Here is a 10,466-nt window from a genome sequence, read left to right as displayed (position 1 = left end):
ATAATCACATTGTTTATGGTTTATGAATCGGTACTTGTACCAAATACATTTAGTGTTTCATGCATGTATTAGCAAACTATTTTGGTTATTCTATCAACTAAACAAATTGTTAGGTCTTGTCAAACCACAATTCGTACATAATTCATAAAATTATTAAATTGATATAAAAAATATTTGGATTAAAAGATTTTTTAAATTCATAAACATATTTTTAATAAGCTTTTTAGTTTTTGAATATTATTTTTTCATAGAGATCCAAAAAAACCTATGTTAGTAAAAAAAATTATCCTAAAACACTAAATTTTCATATTCCAAAGTTTTAATACAACTTGTGAGCTAAAAAAGCTCAAAATAATAAAAAATTTTAATTACACAAAGATGAGGAAAAGAAAAAGAGAGATATTAGAGAATGCGTTATTTTTGTAAAGAAAGGTTCAAATAATTTGTACAAAAGAGGATGAAAACATTATTTTTTTGGTCTTAGCTAAAATGGAAGCCAGAAGCTAAAAATTTAAGGAGTAGAGGCAAGTGAACAAAAGAAGCAGAAACAACGTCGTTTAGGCAAGAGTTAAACAAAACACTTCGAAAAATTTCAGACAAAACTTCCTTTCCTTCTTCTTGCTAGCTTCAAAACTATCATCTTCTCCTTCTCTCCACTATCATCTTGCTGAAATTATCTAGAAAATCACTTTAAGCCACCATTTTCATCCCTAATTTGAGCTACCCAAAAGATTTTGGCAACTTTAGTAGAGTCACAGATAGCAAAAATCTCTAGATCGGTGCAGTACTTGTTTACTGGCAAGAACACAGAAAAATGAACATGAATTTTGAGAGAAAGCCAAAGTTCGAAGACTGAATTTGAAGGAAAACAAGAGGTAAGGTTGTAACAGCATAATTTGAGGTAAATAATCTCAATATTTTCCATCTAATTTTGATATTTTCTATCAAATGTAGGTCAAGTGAGCTGAATCTTGAGTTTATGGGCCCAATTTTCTACTTTAATCTTTCAACAGTGAGAGATTGAGGGAGTTGTGAGAGTGAAACGAAGTGGAAGGGAGGGTCTCCACCTCCTCCCCCTACTAAGTCAAAGGAAGAGATTAAGATTGAATTGGTAAAGTTGGATCGATTTTGTAACATTTATGTGTACCATCTATATTCAGATGGATCTTGCATAAATATCTGACAGTGACATGGCCTAATAGATCAACCAGCTTTAAATGTTATTTGTGACAGGCAACCTTTAGGTGTTATTTATAAGCAAACAAGAGCCTACTTAGAATATGTACTATCACATAAGCAGTAGTCATTCAGTCTAGATTCTGTAAGAAAACCAATGTCTTCTTGGCAGCAAAGGAAAATACAACATGTATGAATCAATTTGATGAACAACAAGTACGGTTTGATAATGCTATTAATAGTGTAATATGAGCTTTCTGAATTGTTCAACTATGGTGTACTTTAGATCTCAGAAGGAACTAGGATCTTATGAAGTTGATCAGTCAGAAAAGCATCTTCTTGGCTTTGTTCAACAAATGCTACACTTTAGGCTCAATTCTATTGAAAAATGAGTACAATTTGAACACTGTAGCTAGTGTTACAGCATGAGCCTTCTGCACTACCCGCCATACTTATTTTTGTGGTGCTTTAGATCTCATAGGATAACCAGGATCCTACCTAAAATCGGTTCTATTTCTTATGAACTAACTTGTATTGTTAAGCAGATGCTACTCTGAAGCAATTTGATATGGTAAGGAGTGCAATTAACTTGTTGCAGCTGGTCTTAATGTAAGCCTTTTGCAACCATTTTAAATTAGATCTTATATGAAAACTAGGATCCAAGCTGGATTGTCGTATAAAATAAGTTGTTTAGTCTGCATGGTATCTTATTGGCCTTGCGATGCTAACGTTAGAACATTCAGAACATTTTGATTCAAGAACAGGAGCAACTTGATCACCCTGATAGGTTTCAAACTTAAAATCTGCAATCAGAAAAAGCGACGCTTATGTTTTTGGTATTTTGGAACTGAAGTAGGACTCTGCTTTTACAAGAATTCTTCCACGAAAAAAAACTAGAAAAACTGAAGAGAAGGGAAACTCTATTTTGTTGAGTTCATCAATTGGTAAAACCTCTGCATTTTATCATCAAATCTACATAGCAACAATTTTCTGTTATGAGTATAATGAATATCAATGTGCAAATTAAATGACTAGTTTTGGTGCAGTTCTTCAAGCAACTCTCTGTACAACAATGTGGAATGCCTCATGCAAATTAATAAACAACTGCAGAAATGGTACCTCTCAAAAAAATGACTTTCCTTGTGCTTTTTAGTTCTCAACGGTTGGAATAGGTTATCATTTATGCAAGAGTTTCTGTTTCCAAAGGATTATACTTGAATTGGATGAAATTTTGTGAAATTGAAGAAATCTCATTATGATGAAGTCATTATTAATTTGACAGGTTGGAAAACTCTAGGGCCTCTCAAGCTCTAGTAATTTGCTAAAATGCTAAAACTTTGCTAAATTGTAAAGTAGAAAGATTATACCTTTTATGATCAAGGCCCTTATTAAAGGTTAAAGGCACATACAAAAATTTAGGCCTTCTTTGATTGATACAAACATGGCTAAATGCACATACGGTGCTCTGTTTAGGCCTTATTCAACTGATTTTAAAAAGGCTCTCACACACTTTAGACACTCCTCTTCACAGAGGAACTATATCCAGTCTGTTTATCATAATATCGATTCCAAAGCATACTGCTATCATATTTTGGTGACCCTTTGGCAAATTTCAAAACCTATGATGTAGTACTTGTTTTGGGACATAACCATTTCCAGCATCTGCCTTTGCCTTTGAAGCTGGATGACCAATGAAAAACTCCTTGCCTGTACTGAAGATGTCTATTGCTTCCATGAGTTTCTGAAGTTGTTTGGATTGTCGGAGTCGAACTCACAAGATGGATTGTCCCCTATGAAACGAAATGTCCAGACTCCCTGAGAAAATTCATGTTGAATTTTGGATGTGGAAATTTTACCCGTAGCGAACTGTTTTTTTTGAGTTTGACATGTTAAAAACCGAAGCTTTTTTGTGTGGTTGACAACGATTTATTATAATTGTTAGAGAAAGTTAATAACATGTTCTTTTTTGCTGGAAATTTTCAGTTCTGATTATATTTCTAAGAGTAGTTATATGCTATAATGCCTTACATCAACTGATATTGAGGTAATAATGCTTTAATATTCTACAAGTGCAGTATCCTTTTGGGAGCCAATTCGTTCTTGAGTTTCTAAGAGTAAAAGAGCATTGCTATGCACCCTGTAGCTGTATTTGTCAGAGAATTTAATAAGGGGAGCAAGAATAAGCCAATCTATAATGGCTTATATAGTTACATAAGCCATTACTAATAAAGTAGTAGTTTAGCTAATAAAGTAGTAGGGCTTTAGCCAATCTGCTTGTAGTGTTCAGTAGTTTGCATAATGTTTCTCTGCACAGCTTTGCTAGAATAAGTTCCATTTTTGGAATTTACAGCTATATCTAACAAAATTAGTTGTTGCGCCCAATTTTTTGAAGTAAAAGAGAAAGGATGTTAAAAAATGAGTTTTTGGATTTTAGAAAATAAAGAAAAAGGGTCCAAAATAAAGTATCTTCTTTATTTTAACATCCTTTCTCTTTTAATGAAAGAAGACACATCATGCAAATGAAAATAATCTAAAATCAAAAAAATGCATGAAATGCAATAAATGTCACACAAATGTATGAATCTAGCACATAAATGGTCTAAAGGGTCTAGCGTTTTACAAATTCTCACTAGCATTGGACTAGTGAGAAATGGGGAGAAAAGTCAAAACTAGTGTTGGTCTAGTATGGTGATGTCATGCACTCATTATAAATAAATAAAACATATAAAGTATAATTAAAGCAAATAAACACATAAAACACATAGAGCATGTAGAGCACATAACATATATGCATACTATTTAGATGCAAAACCCTAGAAAAAATGAATAAAACACATAAGCACACAATAACTAACTATTACATTGAGGGCCCTAACTACAATTTAAAAGGGGAAATATAGATAATAAACCTATCTAACCTATCTATTACATTTATCTACCTAATTACATTTCTTGCAAAAAATAAAACTATCTATTACATTGGGCATCTAATTATATTTCTTGCATAAAAGAATATTACCTATCTATTACAATTTGGGCATTTAAATTGCCTCCAAATATTCACAAGGCTTAAATTAAACATGCATAAAATGAATAAAAGCTTAAAGTAAATAAGTGAAAGAAAAAAACACATAAACTTATAAACATACAAAAGCATATAGGAGTTTTATAAGTGAAAGAAAAAAACACATAAACATATAAACATACAAAAGCATATAGGAGTTTATAAAAGAATTTAAAGGGTAATAAGTATATCTCTCTTTTCAAGTAGTGGCTAAATGAGGGGAAAGGAAAGTTGTCTATCTTTCCAAAATCAACAAACGGGTCAATACACTAATTTAATTAATAATACTTTGAAGGAGAATGAAAACATCTACTAAATTCCCCTTATTATTGCAAAAATGTTAATAAACATAAGACATCTAAAATTTACCAATTAAATGTATTTAAATGAAGAACAATTAATAATTAATGAAGAGAAAAAATTGTAATTGAGAAATCAAAAGACTAATAGGGACTAAATTGCAAAAATTAAAAATTTTTGGGGTTAAATTATAATTCTCAAAAAGACTACGAGTCAAAATTAAGTAAAAATAAAGTTTAGGGATCAAAATACAATTAAATTAAGGTCCTAAGTCAAATAAATCCAAAATTTTAGGACTATAGTAAAATTACTGAAAAGATTAGAAGCCAAATTACAATATTCATTTCTGATTCCATAAGAAAACAATATTGGGCCATTTTAACATACTTGGGCCGCACAACTCTAGCCCAAGAGAAGAGTGAATATTGTCTTGTAAAAAAAAAAAAAAGAAAATCCAACTAAAAACTCGAGAAACCTATTAATAAACACATTAGGCCTAACCACTCCAAACCTAGACAAAAACTCAAACAAAAAAAAAAAACTCTAGCCCATGTAAAAGTAAAGAACAAGCCCACATTTCTTTTCTTATTTTCTTTTTCTTTCTTTTCTTTCCTTCTTCTTCTTCCCTCTCCTTCTTCTTCTTTGGCAGATTGAAACTTCAGCAGTCGGCAGCCATGGTTGACGTCGTTGCCGCCACAGTCGGACTGCCGTCGGCAATATTTTTTATTACAAAAACTGACCAAAATACACCCCCACTCAATTTTTCACGTGAAATTCATTTCTAGCCTTAGTTTTTACAAAAAAAAAAAAAAATGAACGAAAAACACTTAAAAGAGCAAATTACAGCCGGGTTTTGTGTTTTTTAAAATCATTCAAATCTTCACCAAAAATTCATAAAATTTATACCAAAATATTCCTTGTGATTTCTACAATCCAACCATAATTCACGGTTTGCAGCAGGAAGTGCAAATACAAAAGGTTAAAAAACAAGCAGTAGCAAAACTCACTCATTTTTTTTCGGACATTTTATCAAACACTTGGAATGCATGACATGAAACACTACTTTTACTTGTAAGGCTCACATAAGTAATCCATGAATTCAAGAAGCATCCAACAAACCATTCATCAAATTTTTAGTTTCATTCACAAGACTAGACATCAACCAAAATCAAGAGGAAAATATATGATCCATACTTTAACATTATTGCATTAGAAACTTGAGAGGAAGGAAGGGAGAACCTTTACAATGTCTTGTTCTTCAATGGCAACCCCAGCAATAGCAACAAGTCTTGTTTTTCTCTATTTTTTTAAATTTCTGATGTGTGTGTGCAAATGCTTGTGTGGAGTGGAGAATGTTATTTGGTGAGATTTGGAAAGAGAGAAAGAGAGCCGATGGAGAGAGGAGATTGAAGAGAAAAATTTTCTAATTATGGAAGAGGGAATGCTTGTGTGTGCAAGTGTGTGATGGTGTTGGTGTTTATGTGTGTGTGTGAAATTTGGGAGAGGAAGAGAGGGAGAGAGGGCTCTGAGAGAAAGAGAGAGAGTTGTGTGTGCTATCAGGGGAAAAAGAGAGAGCCGAGAGAACCCCAAGTAGAGAAAAAAAAGAGGAAAAATGGCCCAAAAAACCCTTCTTCTAATTTTTGTGGGGTTGTTATCCATTTGTATGGGACAAAAAACCTAAAATTGATGGTTAGGATAAAGTAGGATTATGGGTCCCATTCCCCTCCCTTTGATCTATTTTTTTTTGTATGTATTAAAGGATAGAATTTAGGATGTGATAAGTTATCCTTGTACCACCCAAACCTTGGGGAGAAAGAAAGAATGAAAAAAATCTAGCTTGGGTTTTGTGTAGCTTTGGCTTAGGTTAAAAGAAATGAGGAATATTTTTAAAACTTCCATTTTTTTTCCTTTTTCCTACAAAATAACACAAAATAAAATGATTACTTAACAATAATATATATAAAATTAAAGATTCAATGAAAATGAAGATAAGATTAAACAAGGTATTTGGAAAAATTTTGGTGTCTACATTAGTAGTAAAGGATCAAGTAAGTCAAGAGTGTAAAATGAAATCATTTTACGTAACCATAGATAGCAAGCAACAATCCTAGATAAAATACAAAAGGGAAACTAATTGGTGGTATCAACTAAGCTAAAGTGAAGGGAAAAGAAAAAGAGTAAGTAGTATTAAACCACTATTACCTTGCCCTTTTCTATTGCCTCACCAAGAGTAATCAGTTTCTTATTCGTTTGCTTGATTCATAATTTCATAAGGCTAGTTAGCCTTATCCCCACATAAGATTAATTTGTACTAAAATTATGTCTTCAAATCATGAATGGTTGCTTCTAATGTTTTCTTTTGTTAATGGATGCTTTTGATGACCAATTCAGATAGAGAATTTTTTTTTTCTGTTGTTAATGATTGACTTTTTTTATTTTAAGCATTTTAAGTAATATTCTGCTAGGTGCAAGTTGCTAGACTGGCAATTTTCTCTATTATATACCTTACTTCATATGCTCTCATTGCACTATTTGCAAATATACTTGTAGGTTCTATATTAGTTTCTTGAATGATTTCTTTGGTTTTTGTTTTGATTCATTGATGTATTTCTAAGCATCAACATTGTCATCATTGCAACTTCTTTACAAATGGACTCAAGAGACAATTGGGTGCATTTATACCCCTGTTCTTCTGGTTTTCTATTATTTTTTAGGTACTTGTAGCTTCTTTAAACTATGTTTTTTATATTTTGTTTTTCCTTATTGAAAAGGTACAGTAATTCTTTTACCTCATTTATCCAACTACATGACCATTAGAACAAACACAATAAAATAATTTGATCAAGACCCTTGAACAGCTTACTCCTAATTCATGGATCGTAATCTCAGAAATAGGGAATACATAAAATACTCAAAGGAGACAGAGTTATAGTCTGAACATAAGAAAACTCAACTAAAGCATCTTGTAGGTAAACCTATGCCTTCTCCTTGCATGTGCACCTTGCATCCAAGCAAATTTGTTTGGGATTATTTTCTAATCATGGTATATGGAACACTGCAAAATTGATAACCATATGAGTAATAGCGTAAAGGGCCATATATATGTATATATATATATATATATCTATATATTTACACATTAGCAAATCATGGTTTTATAGTACTTGAAGGAACAAAAATTGAAGTATGTGATTTGCCTACTTGCAAGTATTATAAGACCTTGTTATTCTGAATCACTTTTTCTTAATTTAATTTAACAATGAATGTTTTGACTTACAAATTTAATCTTCATCATGTCTTTGCCTCAAAATGTTGCCAAATGGAAAATGCATTCTTTTACTTCTTATCAAGTTGACAGTAGTTGGAGTCTTGATTTGTATGACTCTTCATTCAAATTCAGTAGTAAGGTTGTAATAGCATATTTTTTGACTAAAGTCTATTCTAATGCATATAATACTTTATTTCCAATGCAGTCCAGCTTGATATTGATCATGATGAGGCTGTTGGATATGATGATAGAGATGGTTAAAGTCTGATACTAGTGGTGCAGTCTATGCTTTAGTTTAGAAATCCACTACTCTATTTTTTGGGAAAGATATGTATTGGCCATTAGTGAACTGATTATGTAGGCTTTAGGATCCAATATGTTTTGTTGACTCCTATTTTGATGAATTTACATATGTTTATTGCCATATATATGAATTTGTAGCTTCATTCTACGTTAATTTGGCTTTTTGTCAAATTAAATTTCTGCTATAATTTGTTGAAAATACTATGGTAATGGTCAATTTCAACTTTTCAAAACAAAGCTCAGTGACGACCTTCAAATGTTGTCACTGACATGCAAGTTCACTAAGTGACGACTATTTTTGTCACTGAATAACATGATTAATAGTGACAAGCTTAGGTCATCACTGTAGACTTCAAATTTGTGATGACTTTTGCTATAACTATGACAAAAATATAGCTGAAGCAGTGACAAGAAAAGTCATCACAGAATGATATCCATTAGTGATGACTTTCTGTGAGAATCCCGAAAATATATATAAGCCAGTGCATATTTCATTCGCATTTCTTTTATTCCTTAATAATTTCTAGCATTACCTTCACTTGATTGCAAATAAGTGCGTAGAAATAAATTTTATGTGCAAAATAAAAGAATTGTGCTAAACTATTAAATTTCCTAGTTTTGATTACATTAAATTCATATTTCGAAGGTAAATTATTTCATTGATTTAACAAATAATTTCTTCGAATTCCGATAGCTAATCTTAAGCGTTAATAATGATTAAGTTAATAAGTTTTGATATAAAAGGATAAACGAATATTAAGAATGTTAAATTCATATATTAAGGTCAAACTTGATTTTTATGGTTTAAATAATTAGGTAATAATGTTAGGAATTACTAGGAACCTTAATATTAAATTGTGATCGATAAATATTCGATAAAAATGGTTTAAGTATACTAGTGTATAATTAGGCGTTCAAATCACACTTGGGGATAATTTTTGGAGCTAAGTTAGAATGGAGAATTTAAGTAGAGGTTAGGAAGCAGAGTGAAAAGACTAAAATGCCCTTACAACCCCAACGTTTCCATGCAAAACCAAACAATCCCTCTGATAGCATTTCAATCACCGCCTCAATCGACCAATCACATTTTCACCAATTCTATACGCAACCATTTCATACACTCCAAAACCGTAAACCATTCTTTCTTCCTTCTCCAAAACCGCGGCACCATATTTCTACCTCATTCCTATATCACAAACCACCATTCCCATTTTCTCTGCACAAACTCATCCAGACCACAACCACAAACATTTCCTCTCCAGCCTCCACCTCGTGAATATTGACTGAGAGAGAGTGAGAGGCCGGGCTGCACCCTGCAAGCCGAGAGGAAAGGAAAGAAAAGAAAGGAAATCGCGCGAGCTGCAACCTGTCCGTTCTGTCCGTAAACTAAAGAGGAGAAAGGAGGGAGGCTACGTGAGCTTCATCCCTTGCTGCAACCTCAACCAGCTACAAAACAACCTCAGAACCCAACACCATCACAGCAGCAACCAACCTGCAGCCACAAGTGAGCCGAGAGCCGAGAGGGAGAACAGAATTTTTCTTTTCAGATTTCTTGTGCGTGAGCTAAGTTGTTTCTGAGGTAATTTCTGGGCTATATTAAGTTAACTTTTAGTAGATGAAGCCATATCAGAGCTGCATGTGTTGCTTGTGAAGTCGGTTGTTGAAACCAGGACACCAGAAAAATTCTGTTTTGATGAAATGTTGCTGCCGAGAAACTGAGGTGATAATGCAGCTCCATTTTTGTTTTCCGTGGCAATCTGAACACCTAAGTGTCATTAGCTGAGTGAAAACTTGAAGATTAAGACCATGCATGTTGATTTGTGCATTCGGATGATGTTGTTAAAGCATAAAAAAAAATTCTGTTTTGAAAAGAAAATGGTTGGCCGAGAATCGATTAAGAAATGCATGATGTAATCTGCTTTGTTGTGGTAATCAGAACCTGAAATTATGATTAGCTAACTTAAACTTGGATGATTAATATGATTAAGGCCTTGCATGTTAACTCTGTGCAGCCGGATGATGAATCAAGAAACATAAGAAATTCTGTTTTTATGAATTGTTGCAGCCGAGAGCTTGTCCTGTATTTTACAGCTTCATTTGATTCAATTTTGTTGTTTTGAGTTGTAACCATGATTAACTAGTTAATAACATGATAATTGAGCTTTGCATGTAGCTAATTAATGGGTTTAAATCAGAAAAATAAAATGAATTAGAAATCTGCTACACGTATGTTCGACTGAGGCCAAGCTAAACAGAATTTCTGGATTTGTTTTAGATGAGTAAAACTGTTGTTTGAATCTAATTTTGAACTGGAAATGTTAATTGGCTAGTTAAGAAATTGCATGCCAAAATTGA

General features: G+C 32.5%; 2 long non-coding RNA genes across 2 annotated transcripts; one reads left to right on the top strand and one right to left on the bottom strand.

The window, feature by feature from the left end:
* Positions 1-502: 502 nt before the first annotated feature.
* Positions 503-2,467, top strand: LOC140016915 (uncharacterized). The gene is made up of 2 exons (XR_011823196.1): positions 503-875; positions 955-2,467. It is a non-coding gene; the product is annotated as an uncharacterized lncRNA (long non-coding RNA).
* A 2,390-nt stretch (positions 2,468-4,857) lies between these two features.
* LOC113716596 (uncharacterized) lies at positions 4,858-6,192 on the bottom strand. The gene is made up of 2 exons (XR_003454157.2): positions 5,780-6,192; positions 4,858-5,275 (listed from the first exon to the last, which is right to left on the bottom strand). It is a non-coding gene; the product is annotated as an uncharacterized lncRNA (long non-coding RNA).
* Between the last annotated feature and the right edge of the window lie 4,274 nt (positions 6,193-10,466).

This window comes from Coffea arabica, chromosome 11c (genome assembly GCF_036785885.1).
Source record: "Coffea arabica cultivar ET-39 chromosome 11c, Coffea Arabica ET-39 HiFi, whole genome shotgun sequence".
NCBI lineage: Eukaryota > Viridiplantae > Streptophyta > Magnoliopsida > Gentianales > Rubiaceae > Coffea > Coffea arabica.
Note: the sequence above shows the minus strand (reverse complement) of the source record. Positions and strands in the feature narration are given on the sequence as shown.